The sequence below is a fragment of the Haematobia irritans genome, chromosome 5, assembly GCF_050003625.1.
Source record: "Haematobia irritans isolate KBUSLIRL chromosome 5, ASM5000362v1, whole genome shotgun sequence".
NCBI lineage: Eukaryota > Metazoa > Arthropoda > Insecta > Diptera > Muscidae > Haematobia > Haematobia irritans.
In genome coordinates, this window is record NC_134401.1 from 136348139 (window position 1) to 136369483 (window position 21345).

Sequence of the window (21345 nt, forward strand, 5' to 3'; positions counted from 1 at the left end):
AGGGAATTTTCTTTTTTGTGTTTTTTTTGTTCTTCAGTTTTTATTTTGAAAACATATGAAAGCAACAACAAAAGCATCAAGTACTTCAAATAAACATAGCTGCTACAAAGAGGAATCCCTCCTAATAGGTATCTTCTCATAATCGCTACTTTCATTTACAGTTGAGTTGAAAACTATAACATACTGTAGATGTTGCATTGTAAGAGATTCGTAGTGATAGAGGTGAAATGTGCATAGGGCTCTCAAGAAAGGTGGATTGGAGGAAGCTATGGTTTTGTGAGAGTTGATTTGATTGTGGGTCACTCCCACAAAGAATTTAGAATGTCTTACAACTGTCGTTCGTAATTATTTGATGGACCTAATGTCACAGACCTGATATACAGATCGACGGCTTATACCAATGAATTTACAGTCAATTTTCCCCGTAATTTCCGTAACGTACGCTTACGTTCGACTACCCCGAATAGGGTAGCAGCGTGGTGAAATGGTTAGCATGCCCACTAAATTTTTTCTCAAGAGTGATTTATCTGCTCTCAGTAATGCAAGTGACATTTCGGAGTGTTTCAATGTGAAAGGCCGTACGATCACTGGTAGAAAAAATGTCATTATATTAACGAAATGTGTAATTAAAATTGAGCCAGCGTTATTACAACGAAACGATTCGTACTACACACAAAAAAAATTTTTCTGGTTCAATCACGAAATTAATTGATCCAATTAATTTTTTAATTGAAAATGTCTTCAATCACAGAAATGATAGTATAAATTAAATTAAAAAATTAATTGATACTATTAATTTTTGTGATTGATTTTTGTTTCAATTAAAAAATTTGTTCAATCAATTAAATTTTTAATTGAATATTCTTTAAAACTCAATTAAAATTTTAATTGGAAAAATTTTCGTGAAATTTTTTTCTGTGTATGAACGAATATTTTCATTGTGTTAATAAAAATGCTTAATCAATGGAAATTTTTCATGTATGAGAAATACACGATATTTTATGTTTAGGTTACGGTTGTATCCTATTACTCTTGGCTTGAGTGCTTCTATGTTAGGATCAATAGTGTTAAATGGAACCAAAGTTATTGGAGTTTGTATGGACCAACTTTGTGAATTATTCTAAAATTTTACCAACATCATCCACAATGTTGGAATGGCTATCATGACCGACATATATATTGCGGGTTGTGGAATTATCTGTTACGTCGAATTGTATCGTTACACAGAAAAAAATATAACTAAAATTTTTCCAATTTAATTGAAACAAAAATTAATTGTATCAATTAATTTTTTTAATGGGGACAATTAATTTTTTGGCTGTGATGATTGATGCTATCATTTCTGTAATTACATTTCAATTAAAATTTAATTGGATCAATTAATTTCGTGATTGAAGACAAAAAATATTTTTTCTGTGTAGGGAGGTTCAAAATAAATCTTAGACATTGATGAAATGTTGGTTGTTCGTTAATTCCAAAGCCTTCTGAATTCATTATGGATTCGATTTGATGGCTAGCGTATGATGCTAAACCATGTATCATTATTTCTTTATATAAACTTCTAAGAAACTCTCCTTAGGAACTGATATGAAATTTTCACCATATGTCTATATACTCTATATCCTAAGAAAATCCCATGGTTATACTTTTAATTCCAACTGTTTGGAGGAAGCAATCTACGTCATAGCCATAGAATGCAACGAACTTAAAAGGCAACAGAGAACACTTGAGAGCTGAAGTACTCGCAAGAAGAAAAATAACAAAACGCACTCATGACAAAGACGAAACACAAGTGGATTGGACGGACACTATGGGATATGGGATAGATGGATTTAGAATGGGTAAAATGGTTGGACACGGTAGTACGAGTAACCAAAATTCCATATAATCATATCAGGAATGAGGAAAAAGACAACTCATACACACATATATACATATCTGAACTTTGTATGCGTAGTTCATACTCCATGTAATATGGATTTCTGGTTGTTTTTGTTTTTCTTGATATTGGGTAGCCATAGCACAACGTCGTCATCCAACCATCCATAGATCCCAGACAAAACTTGTTGCATGGCCTGCCTCATGGTAAACATAGCCTGCCAGCCACCACATCACAGTCATAACACAGTCAGGGAGACAGACAACAAAAAGTCATTATAGCGGCGCCAGGATACCTGCTTGAATTGTACGGCCGTTTATGGTGCAGGGCAATGCAATGTTGCTGGCTTTGTGGTACGGACATGTAACAATAGGACTTCATTCTGGGGTGACTTGTTTTCTTTTTTTTTTTTTTGAAAGAAATCTCGTTTATTTCATCTACAACGTCATACATATCTTTTGTTTAGGTTGTGTGTGAGAACCTCTCCAAAATGTGTTAAATGCTTGATTTTGATTTTTGCCGTTGCGTTGTTGCTGTTACTGTTCTTCTATAGGCTTGGTGTCTCCGTGAGGTTAGTAGGGGGTTCTCTTGTAAGAGATTAGTGAAGCAAGTGCAGTGATGCCAATTTGGTGCTTTTAGCACCAAATTTAGTGCTTTTTGATTTCTAAAAAGCACCAAATTGCAATTTTGGTGCGTTTTCAAAAAAAGCACCAACTTGGTGCTTTCTGGCATTTTCATTTAGTGCTTTTGGTGCTTTTTTCATTTTGAACAGTATTAAGTTTAATTGATACAAAAATTAGGATTAGACTTTCAAGAGCCGAAGAAACTCAAATTTATTGCCAAATATAGAATTTGATTGTTATGAAGTTGGTATTGATTATTTTTTAATTAATATTGTTATTTAGGGTATTCTGTAGGAAAGTCGAGCGATGAGTGTCGAATTTTTCAATTTGGTAAAGATGTCATTAAAAACGTTTGTATTAAATTCACAAAAGCACGCACAACTGAAATAAGCAATAGACTCCTTCCACATATTAATATTTTGAAAGTTGAAATACATCACTGATCAAAATGAATTGGACGAAAGCATTAAAACTGATCAAAGTGTATACTTGAATAGCGGTTCATAATGGTGAGTACTAAGTTCGAGTTTTGCCGCTAAAGTGAAAACTTTATCAGTAAAAAAGGCATAAAATTATGGATATTTGCTGAAAATTTTATTATAATGGCCAAAAGCAAATTTTCACAAAGTTTGTATTCCTTAAAATGAATTATTAAAGAAAAGTAATTGTGAAAAATGACTATTTTAGCAGCTAAACTCGATCTTAATGCCCACTTCTTAAAATTTAATTCACAAAAGTTCTATAATACATCTTCGGAAGTTTTTTTTTTTTGTTTTTTTTTTAGTAGCATTTAATTTTCGATTTTGTGGTGGAAGGTGGTATGTTAGAATTTATTATATATTTTTGGTGCTTTTTGGCCGTGGGGGGTTGGCAACACTGAGCAAGTGTGTGATGGTAGGAGGGAAAAGGAGGCAAAATGCATCATAAATATTCACTTTTAAAAATGCATAACAAGCTCTCTGGCCATACAAAGGAGGAACACATTTAAGCGTGTATACCCAAGGAAGAACAAGAAGAGGAGAATGATAGCTATCCATAGAAGACGAAGAAGGTCATTTTGATAATTAACACACAACGGCAGTGGCGACGATGACGATATGACGTCGATACAAACCAAACAAAATATCCGACATCACACAGGCACACAGCAACATCATAAACAACAACACCAACAAAACTCTCATACTTGAACTCAAATAAAATAACAACAGACCGAGGAACCCCATCGCCAACAGCAACAACAATGACTGTGAAATATTTCGTGAGGAAATACCTCGGACGTCAAGAAAATACAACACACGCCTCACTCGCAACCATGAAGAAAGACAAAATGATACCACTCTCAAGATACATCAGCATACGAGGCTCTATTGTAAAGTTTTTGTTGGAAGATATTATGAAAGTGAATTAAAACTTCTTAAAGAACTGAAATTCAATCCAAAAATATATTTAAAAAAAATTTTTGTAAAAATTTTCTATAGAAATAAAATTTTTATAAAATCCTCTACAGAAATAAAATTTTGACAAAATTTTCTATGGAAATAAAATTTTGAGAAAAGTTTCTACAGAAATACGATTTTGAAAAAAATCAAAAGAAATAAAATTTTGACACAATTTTCTATAGAAATAAAATGTTGACAAAATTATCTACAGAAATAAAATTTCGACAAAATGTTCTATAGAAATAAAATTTTGACCAAATTTTCTACAGAAATAAAATTTTGAAAAAAATTTTCTGTAGAAATAAAATGTTGACAAAATTTTCTATAGAAATCAAATTTTGACAAATTTTCCAACAGAAATAAAATTTTGACAAAAATTTTCTATAGAAATAAAATGTTGACAAAATTTTCTATAGAAATAAAATGTTGACAAAATTTTCTATGGAAATAAAATTTTGACAAAACTTTCTATAGGAATAAAATTTTGATTTAATTTTCTATAGAAATAAAATTTTGAAAAATTTTCCAACAGAAATAACATGTTGACAAAAATTTTCTATAGAAATAAAATGTTGACAAAATTTTCTATGGAAATAAAATTTTGACAAAACTTTCTATAGGAATAAAATTTTGATTTAATTTCCTATAGAAATAAAATGTTGACAAACAACGTCTTCTATAAATATAAAATTTTGACAAAATTTTCTATAGAAATAAAATTTTGATAAAATTATCTATAGAAATAAAATTTTGACAAAATTGTCTATGGAAATAAAATTTTGATAAAATAATCTGTACAAAAAAAGTTATTAGATAAAAGTTCCTGTAAAAATTCAATTTTGACAAAAATTTCCATAGAAATAAAATGTTGACAACGTTTTCTATAGAAATAAAATTTTGACAAAATTTTCTATGGAAATAAAATTTTGATAAAATTCTCTGTATAAACAAATTATTAGATAAAATTTCATGTAAAAATTAAATTTTGACAAAAATTTCCATAAAAACAAAATTTTGACAAAATTTTATGTTTATAGAAAATTTTCTAGAAATAATATATAATATATATAAAAATAAAATTTTGCAAAAATTTTCTAAAAATAAAAGTTTAACACGATGTTCTATAGAAAAACAAATTCTATAAAAATAAGATTTTTAAAAATTGTCTATAAAAATAAAATTGTGCAAACATATTCCGTAAAAAAGAAATGATACAAAAATTTTCTATATTCTATATTTTCTACATTTAAATTTTGACAAAAATTTTCATAGAAACAAAATTTTGCAAACATTTTCTATAGATATAAAAGTTTGCAAAAATTTTCTATAGAAATAAGTTTGGCAAAAAATTTTCTATAGAAATAAAATTTTGCAAACTATTTCTATAAAATAAAATTTTGCAAAATATTTAAAAAAAAAAAAAAATTGCAAAATATTTCTATATAATAACATTTTGTAAAAATTTCCTATTGAAATTGTTTTAAGAGATTGATTTTTCTTTTCTTTAGAAATTCCCTGCATTATTCAAATTTAACAAAAAGTTTCTAAAATTTTGTAAATGTATTCTATAGAAATAAAACCAAATTTTTTTATAGAAGTTTTCTATAAAAATAAAATTTTTTATAGAAATAAAATTTTTACCCAAAACCAAATTCTATAGAAATAAAATGTTGAGAAAATTTTCTATAGAAAAAATTAACCAAAAATTTTATAGAAGTTTTCTATAAAAATAAAATTTTTTATAAGAATAAAATTTTTACCCAAAACCAAATTCTTTAAAAATAAAATTTTGAAAATTTGTCTATAAAAATAAAAAGAAATGATACAAAAATTTTCTATAGAAATAACATTTTGACAAAAATTTTCTATACAAATAACATTTTCCAAAAATTTTCTATAGTAAAAAACATTTCCAAAAAATTTTCTATAGAAATAAAATTTTGCAAAAATTTGCTAAATTTCATCTGAAAATAAAAATGTTGACTAAATTTTTTAAAGAAATAAATTGTTCTTTTTGCAAAAAAAAAAATCATAAAAATAAAATTTTTACAAAATTTCCTACAGAAATCAAATTTTGACAAAATTTTCTATAAAAATAAAACGTCGTTCTCTTATATAATGAAATGCATTTTCTCATACTAAAATTAGTGATGAGGCTTTTTAAATTGTTTCCACGAAATTTATACAATAAAATTATTTAATTTATTGAATCAAATTCCAATTAAATGACAATAACCACTTGAAGATATGACGATGCATTGCTCCACAACATTTTGCACAGTTAATTTGCCCACACATTTCATTCGAAATTGGTTCATACTCTGGGAATTGTCTCAATAAGTATTTTTCTCTCTGACCATAGTTTACAATATAACACAAATATTAAAATGAGACTTAATTACTAAGAAAAATGTAAAATTTCTGAAGAATTAAAAAAAAAAGTTCGAAAAAATAAACAAATCTGACAGAAGGAGAGAGAATTGCATGGTGAAACACACATACACTCATGAATAGAAATCGTAAATATGACGCAGTAGGGGGTCAAATCAATTTATGAATATATTTACGTATTTTTTTTAGTTTATAAATATGTATGTATATATTTATAAGTATGAAGGTATGTTAAGCTCTATATAGACTTAAAGACGTTATTGTGATGTACGATGTTTTTTCTGCTATGGCATGATTAACCAACCAGCCAGTCGCCAACGACTGGTATGCCTAACCCATAACCAAGACATGTCGGCGAAAAAAAAAAAAACAAATAAACTGGATTTAATTTTTTGTTTTGCAAAAAAAAATGACGGCAACAAACTTTATTTTATGCAGTATATTAATATTAGGGATGCCATTTCAGAAATTTGATAAGGATTAATAATTTACCTCAACAAATACTTTTCTTTAATGCTTAACTGTGGTATGTGACTCCTACTTATTACACATAGATCACAAATGTTAACTAGACATGGATAATGAGAGAGAGAGAGATAGAGGTGAGTTGGCTGACTGTTGCATGGCCCGAGGGCTTGTTTAATAAAAGCCTACAAACTTAGGTGAATAACCATCACATGCATGTATAGCAACGTCAACGGCAAGAGCAACAGCAGCTGTTATTGAAATCAAATCCATACAAAATTTAATGCTACGTAAATATGAGCGTGGGCATATAAAACATGTTTTCGAGGCATGGAATGGAGGAGTAGATATGACGTTGTTACAAATAAAACATAATGCCAAAATATGAGGAATACCCCTTTTTTAAATGAGGAGATTTATATGAACGCACGCACACGAATAACATACACTCACATATATCTATGGTGATCATATGGCTGTGAGATTTTACAGTATCCATATGTAATGAATGTGTTATCTGTAAAACAATGGGCAAGGTTAACTTCTCGCCTTAGATATATTTATCTAGATTAAATTGAATTAATTTTATTTACATGATAAAATAAAGTCGTCTTAAAAATTAAATAAAATAGGTAAACATGATAAATAAATTTTTGAAGAAAAAAAAAATTAAATAATTAGTATTAACAATAAATTCCTCGATGGGGACCTCGACACTGTAATCATTTTTCATATACGAAATATTTCTTCTAAAATTTATTTTGTTTTCCTTTGATTTTACAAATTTGCAAAAATTTTCCAAAACATCGCATATTTATTCACCTTTGAAATTGTGAAATATTTTTAATTTTTGCCAAGAACCATTGGAGATCAACGCGTCCTCCTACGTGTTATTCGGCAAATCTTCTAATACTATAATCGTCTATATGTGCTGTTTTCAGACATATCTAGTATTTGTTTATGTCCAATAAAGCGAATACAAAAAGTATTCATTATTTTTACCTCCCACATAGAGAATTTCAAAAGTTTTCATTTCTATTTGCTTAATTTTCAAAATTTTCACATTTACGAAAAAAATGTGCTAAATTATTTTTAGACAAACGAGGGGCACAACGAGCCGACTGTGGAAAATACCAAACAAACCAAAATAAAAAAACAAATCGTGAAATATTTGACGTAGATTTTTGTTTTGGCTTTTTGAGAAATATTTCACATTAATTTTCTTTTAAATGAACACGATCATTTGGCTTGCTGTGAAAATGTTTTTTTTTTTGCCCTGGGCTTGTGTAAATTTTTCTTAGATGGTTTTTGAATGGCTATTAGTTGGAGGGGAGGTAAAACCGGATAAACTTTAGTATATTCATAAATTATGAATATCTTAAAAATTCAGTATTTTGGGGGATTTTGCGTTTGTTTTTCTTCTTGATATAAAGAAATGTGATTTTTTGTGAAAAATTGTATTTTTCTTCGCTGTTTGGTTGTAAGAAAATCATCAGCTAAATGTTTATATTTGACGTCATTTGTTGGGAATTTCCTGTCGAGATTTATTCATGCTGAGATTCTTTTGTAGATATATTCGACCACGACAATATATATTTATATATAAAAAAATACCTATAAAATAACAATAATTTTCTGAAAATTATTATTTTCTTGCGAATGGTATATAAATTGGGAAAAATTATTTCATTCCTAAGAAAAAAAATGTGGGCTGAATATATTTTATGAATTTTTATTATTCAAAGAATATAGTAAAATTTAATAAATAAAAAATTATTATTGACATTAATTTAAATAGAAAATCTCTTTGATGTGGTATAGCTTAATTGTCTCCCCAGATTGTTAAATTTAATTTATATTTTTGTAATATAAAATGATTTATTTTAAGTTTAATTTTATTTTAGTTGAATTAAATTAATTTAATTCAATTGAATTAATTCTTATATTTGTTATATTTCAATACAATACAGTTTAATTTAGTTTGTCTTAATTAACTTAATTTTATGTTAATTTTATTTATTTTACCTTCACGCCAAACAGGTTTCAAGAGTATAATTTTACTTTCTCTGGAAGAACATGTAACATGTTCGTCGCAAATATGTTACTTTAATTGAAACAATGTATCTGATTTCCGCAAATATGTTAGGTTTGGCGAGAAAACAATATTTTTGGGACAAAATTGTTCCATATTCTCTGAGAAAATGTAACAATAGGCTCTTGAAACATATTTTGGATTATCGCATTTATACTTTCAGGGTAAATTTTATGTATCTCATTTTTTTTACTTGCTACAGTAGGAATAATACACACTTTTTGTTTCTTCATTGCATGTATGGTGTTTTTTTTATTAACTTTCTTATATACATATTTTTCTTATATGAGATGTGCTGATATCCGTTACCTACTGTACACACAAAAAAAAATATATTTTGTCCTCAATCACGAAATTAATTGATCCAATTAATTTTTAATTAAAATGTCTTCAATCACAGAAAAGTCAATTAAAATTGAAAATTTTATTCAATTAAAAAGTTAATTGATATAACAAATTTTTGTGATTGTTTTTTGTATCAATTACAAAATTGGTTGAATTGGTAAAATTTTCGTGATATTTTTTTTGTGTACGCTTAAAAACATTGTTGCATTTAGTTTATTTTAATTTCCTTTAATTAATATAATTTTCACTTCATTTTAATTTATTTAAGTACAGCTTAACTTTTCTTTTCTATTTAAATAATTCATTTAATTATACATTTAAATTTAATTATTTTTTCTGATTTTTATATCACGACAATTTAATTTAAATTTAGTTTAAATAAATTAATACAATTAAACGTACATTTAGTTTTGTATTTAAAATTTAAAAAATATATACATATAGTTTATTGTAATTTCCTTCAATCAATTTAATTTTAATTTAAATTATTTTAGTATAAGTTAACTTGATTTGAGTGATTCACATTAATTTTATTTATCTGAATTTAATATCATTTTAATTTAAATTTTGTAAAAATAAATCAACTAAATTAAATTAAGTAAATAAATTAATTAAATTAAACTTACATTTAGTGTTGTATTTAAAATAACGAAAAATTGGGTTTCTTTCATTACTTGCAATCATTTGTTTTTATATTAAAAATTCCCATTTTTTATAATTTCTTTCATTACTTGCAATCATTTGTTTTTATATTAAAAATTCCCATTTTTTATAATTGTATTCTATTTTCATTAATTTTTGCCTCTATCTGTCATATTTCAAGGTTACATAAAAGATAAACAAACGTCATTAATTAGTTGTAACGTACAGAGAGATTGACCCTTTATATGCTTCTCGACTCATTTTTTTCCATTTATTGTAACCCCAACGACGTCACTATGGGCCACAATCATTAACATTCGTACATTTTCATATATAGGCTTAAATGAATGAATAACTGTGGTTTACACACCATGACCATTTCGTTTTCATCAAGTAAACACACACACATACACAATTTTATTATGCAATTTTGACCTAAAAATTCTTGTTGTTAACATTAAACGTTGCTTATTGTTTTTCGTATTTTGTTGTTGTTGTTGTTGGTGTTTTTTTTTTAAATTTTATTTTACAACATCATCATCATCAACACGAAATATGTATGATATCTTTAATATACCACCCAAGCCAAACCGCATCACCACACACAGCAACAACAAGAACTCGAAATGAAACGAATACCAATGTTAATACTTACATATCATGCACTTGACAAAACCCGACAGGCTGGCGACACCAAAACACATTTTTAGTATGAGAGCGCTCGCGGTAAAATGATGAAAACAAAAAAAAAACAACAACAACAACAACACGAGACCACGTATAGATGAGCAAGAGTGTTTTTGTGTAAATGGTGGGTGGTGGATGGGGGGGTAAGTGGAAGCCCACAAAGACTATGCTTTTCGTTTCGTTGTTGTTGACAGTGAGCAGAGGCATTCCCCTAAATGACAAACAGACGTGTGTATATAAGCTTAACTAAGCAAACGAAAAAGCACCAACAACAACAACAACTGCCAGCTAACAAATGTAAATACACAGTGTACTGACGATTTGATCATCATTTGACTACACGGACAACGTTTAAAGCATAGAATACGTTGGCATTCAGTTGGTAATATGTCATTGATATGTTTTAATAATGAAAACAAATAAATTTATTATGGATTAAGGAATTTGATAAAATTTCAATTTTATAAATTTCTATTTAGAAGGGTCTCATCACTAGCTAATATATATAGGCTTTTTAATACTTACTACTTCAGGGAACCGTACAAATTATTTTTGTGTTTTTATGTCTTTTTTTTTTTACACTAACACTTATTCATGATTTATCCATTAAAAAATATGCACTTTAATCTTTAAATTCGTTGTTTTATTAGCATTAATTATTATTATATGATTAACACCACATTCGGCATTTGAAGGCAAACACAAACTGATTTCATTTGCTCTCAACTCTATGAAGGTAGGAGTAGGAAGCAGGATTTATAGCAAACTCATATCTCCCCATCCCACCACACCACACTTCACTCATCATTCACCATGAGTTGAATTGTCTCCCAAAAGATGATCATGTGTGTAGAAAAACCTCTGTCGCCAAGTGATGAAATGTGTTAACCATATTTAAATGTGCAAACATGCATTGGGAAATTAGTTGTTGTTGTCGTTATTGTTAGATTTTTTTGCACGAGTTTAGAGTCGTCATTCATACAACAGTATGAGGTCTATAAATTATTACCATAGAAAATTTCTCAAATACTAAAGTGGTATAATTCTATTGTAAATTGACATAGACATACAGTACACATATAAAATAAACTAAAAAATAAAAGAAACACTATAATTACATTTAATTTGTTTTAAAAAATTTCGACCCTTTTTTTGGTGCTCATTATCATACCACAAATTTAATGATTGTGGGGACAAAACAAAAAAAAATATTTACACAAATCTTTCTTACAAACATTTCAATCTCGTTTGATTAATTTTCTCAATTTTATAAAAATTATCTTTAAGGTAGCTTTGCTTACCTATAAAATGGTCTCAACAAAAACAAATGTATGAAATTTCTGTAATATCAAAGACTTCATCATAATGGTTTCGCGCTTTGAGAGTTTGTAAAGTATAGTTTACTGTTTTGTGTAATTTGTCCTTAACAAAATTGATTTAAAGATGAAACTTTGCAAACAAATTCTAATTTTCACAAATTTCGAATTGGTCTGTAATCATACCCATAGATAAATGCCTTAACAAAACCGGAGTCGTTCGTTCTTTTCTTTCTCTACTCTACGAAGGGAGCTCTTCACCATTGTACTTAACATTGAGTCTGAGAGAACTCATTGATAAAAGAAAAAATCACCACCTGTGGTATTGTACTAAATTTGATCTTGAGTCTGTTGGTCTGCTATATAACAACTTATAGCATTATAACATTACAGTTTATAACATTCTAACATTACATCAATAGTCTCTTGGTTTGCTAATATAACAGCTTATAGTATTATAACATTACAGCGTTCTTACCACTCAACATACACAAGCCATAGGTTTATCTTTAGTAACACCCAGTAATCTCTTCATTATCAGCCCACAACGAACTCTGTTTGTACATTTTTCAAAGAAAAGTTGTTAATTTTGGAAAGCAAGTTGTAATTATTACAAATTAGTAGTAGTACATATTTTTATAAACAAATTTATCTGATTATACATTTATCAATTAAGTACTTCGTTCACGTTATTCTGCAAATGTGTTTAACACACATTTAAACTCATGTTTTCCTCCTAACTCCCCCCTACTTGCAACAGTGACTCCTTCACCATTGATGGTGTACATAGTTACGTAGTTGCCACAGTATTTCCGTTGATCTTTTGATTGATTTACTTTAACTTAATAATGTTGAGTTATGTTCCTAGTGTTTATCTATTTTTTTTTTTTTAATTTATTGCATGCGATCAAAGAACCCCTTTTGTTGCCTGTTTAAAATGCATAGAGACAATTTAAATCGCCAGAGTTTGTGCAATTTGCGAGACTTTTGTTTTCTGTTACATTTGAATAATTCAATTCGTAAACATTTTATTAGACTTACAATTTAGAAAATTTGATAGAATTGTATTATTTTCGGTTTGGTAATTCATTTAATTTAGTTTAAAAAAAATCAAAAATAAAACAAAATATTCACTCTGCACCTTAAGGTTGAACTTGTGCCAGAAAAAAAGCAAATTGACAAATTAGATATTTTAGTATTGTATTTGTTTCTAATTTTAAACTAGAATGAGGGCAATCTCTTCACCAATTAGAAAATAAAAACATCTGCTCATTCTTTAAATATATAAATTAAAGGAAATAATGCAAATATAATTCACAAGACCCATAGTATCCAATCGATCGAACACTAGTCCCACAGCCAGTCATACCTCAATCATCAACCAAAAATGCACAGCGACAAAGATATCCAAATGTAGTCACTAGTGTAAATGTACAAAAGAAAAACAAATAAGTTAATATGTGTGTTTGTTATTGGTGTTCACATTACCTTATGAAGTTGAGGGTTTCCTCACTTCCAAAGAATTGACACGGTGGACGTTAGGATGATACACGCTTGAATATATACAACTATACAATCTTGATTGCATGTTTTTTTGTCAACGTTTCTGGTTTCTCTCCCTCTCAAGAAAACACTAGACTATCAATGAACCCCATTTCCCCCTCCAAAGAAAAATAACGAATACCCAACACCAACTCCCAACCACATCTCTCACCCTATACCGACTCACCGCAACCGGTGTTTTATCATGAACTCATGCAAGAGCATGAGTATATAGTTATATACCTATAGCAACAGTCATCGTATACCAGACCAATATCTCTCCCCACTGCTAGTGTGGGGCAGCAGCACTTTAAATAGTACAACAGAAAAGAACAGCTACAACCGCGCAAATCTTAAATACGACCAAGATAACAAGAAGAACAACAATAGCAAAACAAAGTTGTTGTTGTTGTTGTTGGTTTATAAAATTGATGGTCTAACCGATGTGGTGTTACTTTTTTTTCTACTGATGCTTCCTCTTCTTCTTGTTCACACATATGACGCAGCAGCTAAAAGAACACGAACAACGTAAAAAGACAAACTACTAGATACAGTGGTTGCAAATTGATCGAATGTCTATTATATTGTATTCATAAAAAATGTGAATGAAAGGCCATTTTTAAACCGATTTAACTTGAATTGTAAATAGAAAATTGCAAAAAAATAACTTTCTTTGTAATGAAGTAATAGTAAAAAAATTATTATAAATAAATAATTTTTCTTCTTTAACGATACAAACGATTTTGGTGACTAAAATTAATATTTAGAAAATGTTGATTCAACAAATTATAAATTTTTAAAGAAAATCCATAGTAACAGTACCATAAAATTTTAATAATCTACAGAAAAAAATTGTTTTTGTCATCAAACCCAGAATTATGGCTTCAATTAATTTCCATTTGCAATTTCTTCAATCACAGAAATGATATTATCACATACCAACATCAATAAAAAAAATGAATTGATACAATTAGTTATTGTGATTGATTATTGATATAAAATTCAATTAAAACTTTAATTTGAAAAATATTAGTGGCATATTTTTGTATTCATCAAAACTTATTTGTGTATATACTTCAAAGAAAATTGTCTTGTTGCAACCACTGTGTGACGACTTTATCATTTTTATATGACCGGACACCCTGAGTAAGTTTATATTTCTTTGCTTTGAAACTCGGTTTGTTTATTTTTCGCCCCCCTCAGTTTAAACAGCTCATGATTGCTTAAACTTACAAAAGGCCCATGTATACATCCACATGTATGTACATACGTTGGTATCTTGGGCTGAATGATTGTACACATACTCATAAATACTTATTCAGCTATAAATTTTCACAGTATTGTTGTCATATCAGATGGTCTTATATACAATATTTATAGGGATTTGCCTGCCTTCCTCTATAGGATGATGTGTTTAATGGGCTGCCTGTTGAATTATTGGGATGATGGTGCTGGAGGCATTGTATTATTATCAATGATTTGCTACATTTTTTCATTATAGTGTTTTTCTCAATAGTTCATACTTATTGTGTACACTGTTCATAGTTTACTCTCTCTCTCTCTCTCTACTGTTAACTTAAAGTGTAGGCATGTATTGCTTATGATGTGAGTCAGTGGGGGTGAGAGAGTAAAGTAATAAATGGCTGGGTGGTTCATGTTATGCTTTTGACGGAATCGCCGATACAACTGTTGCTGCTGTTAACTTCGTCGACCCGGTTGTTGGCTTCGTGCCGTTGTCGTATGTCGATTTTTATGTGTCCCTATTCTTTTATGGCGGCGATGTGATTGTTTTTGTTGTTGTTTTAACTTGGTCTGTCTTTAAATTGTATTCTAACTGTAGGTTATTTACTTTAATCATGCCTTTGTTTAGTCTTTCGGCTAACTTATGCCGATGTACAGTGATTGTAGTAACTATTTGCACTTTTACACTATTAAAACTCTGAATATGCTACCTCATCAGAAGTGTCTGACTATTTCAATTAGCAAAAATTTCTGAAGTATTTTTTATGGATTGCTTAAAATGTTCTTTCATAAAGCCCGATATGTACCTTTATTTAAAGTGCCGACAATGCAGTTTTTATTTGTATTTCTTATAGCAAACAAATTTAAACAGCTCAGTATGCTCCTTCATTTAAATCACCGATAATACAGTTTATATGTATTTTCTAGTGGCGAACAAATTTAAACTGTCGATAACAACAGTTTCTCAGCAATTTAATTAGATGTTGTTATTTGGCTATAAGCAGGGCATTATTTTGTATGCCGGTAACACAGTTTAATCTTGTATTTTTTTTAGAGAAAACAATCGATAACAACAACTTACGTTATTTGCGCTATTTTTAATTATTTGAATTGCTTTTCCTCAGGTTTATTAACATTTTAAGAATTTTTAAAACCATAAAATTTTGTCTATGCTAAACCAATTGTACAAACTTATGAACTAATTTCAATATTTTTTCTCTTCTTTACAGGTAAGTTAAAAGTTTATGAAAATTATTATTTTTACCCTGTTTGGTAAGTAAAAAAATAAATATTGTTTAGCTTCAATACATAAAAGGACTTAAAAACCTCCATAAAAAGACCTAAACCCCTATTTACGATTTTACATTGTTTATTGTTACGGTATTCTGGATAGAGGTGTTATAGTCCCTCTTAGCTAAAAAATTTCTAGATACGCTCATGCTTCAATGACCAAAATCATTTGATACAATTAATTCAATTGAAATAAAAAAATAAAATTCATCTGTGTCGTTGAATTTCTTTTCATTAAAAAATTAATTTCGCTTAAACTTACCTGTTTTTGGTTTTTCATATAATCTGTATGAACACTTTTAGTCAACACTGTGCAATAAGTGATCGTTTAGAATGGTGCTCCCCAAACCTTCAACCATTTAATTTGTTAGTCAGCTTTTTTTATTTCGTCTTGTATGGTTGTTGGGGTCTGGTGTTATAACGTCGTCTATCAAATGGTGCGTTGTGGTTGTTGTTGTTGTCATTCTTATTGGCTCATTTTCGTTGGATTTGCTTTGACTTTGTTTTTTGTATTTTTGCCTGAGATTGTTTTGTAGCTGCTTGTGCCGTATTATTATTCGTTTTTGTTTTGTTCGCTTGTCTCCCTGCCAAACGATTTGGCTGGATGGAGTCCATGAGTAAGTGCGAAATTTGTGGTATTTTGCTTTTTAATATATGGTACGTTTTTTTATTTGGGTATTCATTTTTTAATACGACAACACGTCGACGACGACGACGTCTTTCGTCTGTCTCGACGACCGCATTTCGTAGCCTGTGTAGATATGTATGTGTATTCATTTGCCCCACCACTAACATAACACAGTTTACGTATTGTTTTTGGGGGAATGCCTTCCTCGCGTTGTGTGAAAGTGTGGGGAAGCAACTAGCGCACAGCTAACAGCAACAATGAAAACGTACGTAATCCACATAACCAACGACACTTGTTTTGATTATACCACCATAGACTGTGGTGGCTTTGGCTCTTTTTAATAAGTTTTTTTTATTATTGTTGTTGTATTCGTGTTTTTGCTAGTGATGAGTATACCCATCGTTTTGTTTTTGTATAGATGGGGGGAGGCGAGCGTGATAATGAAACTACTGGGTTTTTAAATTCTTTGTAATTTTTTTTTCTTTTACTTGAAATGGGTATGGGAGCTTTGTTTGTTGTTTTTATTTGTGTTTTCTTTGCTGCTTTATAAGCTATAATACGACTATATATTTATAATAATTTTGTTTTCATTTAATAAAGAGCGCGCGCGAGCTAGTGAAAGAAGAGAGAGACTGTATATTAGAGTATATTGATATTAGTCTTGTTATTGTTGTGAGTGGCTGGTATAATGGGTTCGTTCATGACGTTGTAACACAAACACATCATTTAAGGTTAAGGTGAAGGTATTTGTTATCGATTTGTGCTGTTGCTCTGGAATTAGAGTAAGGTGAAATTATATGATCGTTTTTTATACTTTTTTCGTAGATAAGATTAAAAACACTAAAGGTTAACAAGAAAAGAAAGCACAACAATAAATATTCCAAATTATTATTTAAGTAATAAAACGAAAAAAGGGGTCGGTATTAAGTTTAGCTGCAAAAATCAAAATTAAATCGGTGAAAACTGCATAAAACTATACCTTTTTGTTTCAAATTTTATTATAACTAGATGGGGAATAGCCCTAAGCATCTTTTAACAAAGTTTATATTCCTTAAAACGTATTATTAGAGAAAAAGTAATGTTGAAAAAATGCGACTTTAGCGGCTAAACTCGAACTTAATACTCACCTTAATGAAGTAATCAATTTTAACTAATTTCGCACACAAAAGCTCATTGTCATAAATTTTACTATATTGTTTCTTCAATATACGAAAACACGAATAGAAAAAGAAAACATTTATATCTTAATACAAAAATAATTGTATCAATTTTCTTCCGGAAAGTGAAAAACCTCCCATATTTTAATATAAATTTCCAAGTAGCATTGGATAGATTCGTTTATTCTCTAACTAAATATTATACCACACGCCCCCGACTAGTCCAATATACAACGTAAGAACTCGTTGACATCCAACATTCCAGCACACATCATTTCTTTTGTTTTTGCACTACATCACATTACTAGAGCTACTGATTAATATCTGTAAGCACATACTTATCCTCCAAACTCGTATTTCTATAAAACTCATCATCATAAGTATATTATGGTGGTGTTGGCTCGTTGCTTGGTTGGTAGGGTGTCAACGTCCACCGTTTCTCTTTCTATCACTCAAATAGACGACTATATTAAAAATCCACTGTACACACTCTATTGCATATAACCTCACACAATCCAAACACACTCACACACACACTCTGTATGTAATGTCAGTGATGATTGACGGTCGTTTAGTCTATACGACCAACCAATGCGTTCGTTTGTTAATTCGTCAACTAATGAAAAATTCGTGCAAATATTTTATTTTTAGTTTTGTTTTTACTTTGTTTTTCTGTTTGTTGTTGGTCTTCTACTTTGGTATTGTCGTTGTCGTCATTTCCTTTTTGTTATTATTCATTTTGCATTTGGTTTTTAGTTGTTGGGTGTTCCCCCCTCCCGCACCTTATCAATTTGATTGTTGTTCATCTTGCCTCTCTCACAAAACGTGTGTATTACAAGGGGGCTCGCGCACGACTGCGACGTAGCAGCAACAAAATGACAACAATCCATAGAAGAGACCCCAATACCCACTGGGGCTGCAACAAAAACAACAACAAGTTGCCTTAACTTGCCGTGGTTGGCACTTTTATTATATTGTTGTTGTTGTTGCTACAACTGCCAATGGTTTTTGTGTGTTCTCTTCTGTGGTGTGTGTGTGTTTGTATATTTATATATGGATGTGTGTGTGTAGTATGTCTGATTGTCTGTCCAACCATTTGTGTGAATTTACTTGGAAATTGAATGAATTTCTTTGGTACGTCGTCTAGTCGTGTTTCATTCGCATGTGAAGTCATATGTTGTATTTTGCCGTTTCGCTTGTTCGCTCGAGCTCGCAATTTTTTTCTTGGAACGGAGATTCCGTGTTCTTGTTATTATTATTATTTTTTAATATTCGCGCTGTTGCTTTTCTTCCTGAATGATGTGATGTGAGTGTGTAATACAAACATAATTGAATTGATTAGATCGGCCTATTATCAATGCACAATTCCAGTATATATTTATTTCGATGATGATTTATGTTTAATAATTTATAAACAAAATATGTTTATTATCAATGTCAGTTAAAAATGTGAGTGTAAAGTTAATCATTAAAATCTACTAAAATTTTGTTGATTAAAATAATTAGTTTGCTATAAATAAAACTATTCACAAATCTATTCAGCATCAATAAACCTAAATGAATAAGAAAATAACCGAACCGGTTCTATTTAATTTTGCCGCGCGTGTTTGTGTTTAGTGTCTTTTTTTTTTTGCACCATACAAAGGATGACGTATTCCATTCAGGAGCCTGTTTGTCATATTGTGTCACTTTTTCACATATTGTTATTATTTTTTTCTTTATTTTTGTAATGTGTTTTCTGGTAATATATTTTTTATTAATAAACCAAAGCTAGCGATTGATGCCGGTTTGTTTGTGGGTATTACTGTTGTATTATCGTTGGTGTTATACTGCTCTGCAAAAAACAGGTTGTAAATTAAATTGCTATGCTATGTGTGCTGTATTATGTGAAGCTTACATACCACCCTCCTCTTAACTCATCACTAGAACAGGTGTAATTTACGGATTTTTATAGGCATCAAAACACTACAGTCAATGTAAACAAAGGTCTCACCATGAAGAGCCTAGTGTATATTTAAAAGAGTGGGAGAGTGGGAGATTTTACATATAAGTATATATGTATGTGGGAAATTGTATGGGTATAAAGGTGTATTAAAACAAGAGGTGGCTATGACAGAGATATTTTTGTAGACCGTTATGTTGATTCTCTCTCTCTTTGTTTTAATCTCCATATTAACATTTAAATGTTTCATAGTGACAATTTTAACCAGCTGTTACATTGTAATTGATTATCAATACAAACCCCTTCAAATACTTTGTTCAATACAATCATTAATTAATTTATGATTCGCTTGTGTTCAATATCACAAACGGCTACTGGGTATGTTAATTGTTCTTGGATTTACGAAGAGTGTAAATAAATGTTTACATTTCATCGTAATAAACTGTGATAACACATCACCATAAGCCCATTCAGCAAAAGTTCGTTGTGCTATCTTGAGGAAGGCGATGAAGAATTAAATGAAACCAATGCAAAAACAATGAAACACAGTGGTTTTATATAGACTTTATATTGGTAAAAAGTTTGATAAATGAAGGCAAGAATAATAAGAATAAAATAAAACTAATAGTTTAAGTGGATGAAAGTAAGTTTATTATGCCGATAATTTTCCATGTGTTCTTTATGCAAAGAGAACGAAGAGAAATGATGGATAAAAATGAGAGAGATAATGAATATGAAATAAGAGAATGTTCATAAAAACTCCTCATAGAATTTCGTAACCAAAAATATTGTTATTAGTGCGAAACAGATTCAAATTTTTCCAAAATGCAAACATTGATTTTCTAAAATTTTCTTTGAAAAAAAATAAATGTAAAAATCGTTTTCCAGCCACTGTGCAAACAACGATGACAACAATATGTGATCTGTGATTTAAGCGCTATTGTACTTTTGTACTTTGATCTGTATTGTTATTATTATAAATATGTATATACAATAATTAAATACATAAATACAAATTAATTTATACACAAACTCATTCACATGCACACTGTCATACGAGTAACAAAACCCAAGACAATTTCATTGACTTAATATGGATTTTCTTTAAAAGTTCATTCTTTGTGTGCCGCCAAAGTGCATTGTTACACTTTCAAGTTGATTTTTTTTTTCAAAAGGTATTAGAAATGACACTACGTCAATACATTTTGTGACGCCAATAATTTCTAAAAATTAAATACCCTACATTATTGAGTATGGACTTTGAAGTTGTTGTTTGTTTTGAAACTGTTTGGAAATTCTTATAAATTTTTACTAAAACGCGATTGAGCTATCTCTATGAAGCTACCTCATTATAGAATTTATTGTATTCAACTAACTAAATTTCCCAATTTACTCTATTTGTAAAAATCTGCATCGAAAATTTATTATTTTATTTACACTTCTAAATAATATTCATTTAGTGGAATTTTGAGATTTTTGTTGTATTTACCAAGCTGAATGTCGAATATATTGTATTTAGCGAACTTAATTTCCTAATTTGATATGTTTAGCTAGATAATAAATAAATAAAATTTATAATAAAAATTGATATTTAATTATACTAGACAAAAAATGCAAAAATATGAATGCAAATTATTTTTTATAAATAAATAATAAATTGTA

The 21345-nt window shown here is 29.2% G+C and overlaps 1 protein-coding gene and 2 long non-coding RNA genes across 7 annotated transcripts in view; 1 reads left to right on the forward strand and 2 right to left on the reverse strand.

Annotated features, from left to right (window-relative positions):
• The window catches only part of LOC142241487 (uncharacterized), a 206783-nt gene extending 189340 nt beyond the window's left edge, over positions 1 to 17443 (reverse strand). Inside the window, exon 1 of the long non-coding RNA XR_012723652.1 lies at positions 16219 to 17443. This is a non-coding gene — a long non-coding RNA (uncharacterized LOC142241487). The remainder of the gene's footprint in view (positions 1 to 16218) is intronic.
• The window catches only part of shn (zinc finger protein schnurri), a 239578-nt gene that overhangs the window by 189266 nt on the left and 28967 nt on the right, over positions 1 to 21345 (forward strand). The window contains exon 1 of one of the 5 annotated variants that reach the window (XM_075313252.1): positions 18873 to 19047. The exons of the other annotated variants lie outside the window; for them this stretch is intronic. The gene's annotated coding sequence lies outside the window, so the exon portion shown is untranslated. Of the gene's footprint in view, positions 1 to 18872; positions 19048 to 21345 lie in introns of those variants that run through there. 5 annotated transcript variants of the gene reach the window in all.
• Positions 13066 to 13999, reverse strand: LOC142240986 (uncharacterized). The gene is made up of 2 exons (XR_012723450.1): positions 13371 to 13999; positions 13066 to 13302 (listed from the first exon to the last, which is right to left on the reverse strand). It is a non-coding gene; the product is annotated as an uncharacterized LOC142240986 (long non-coding RNA).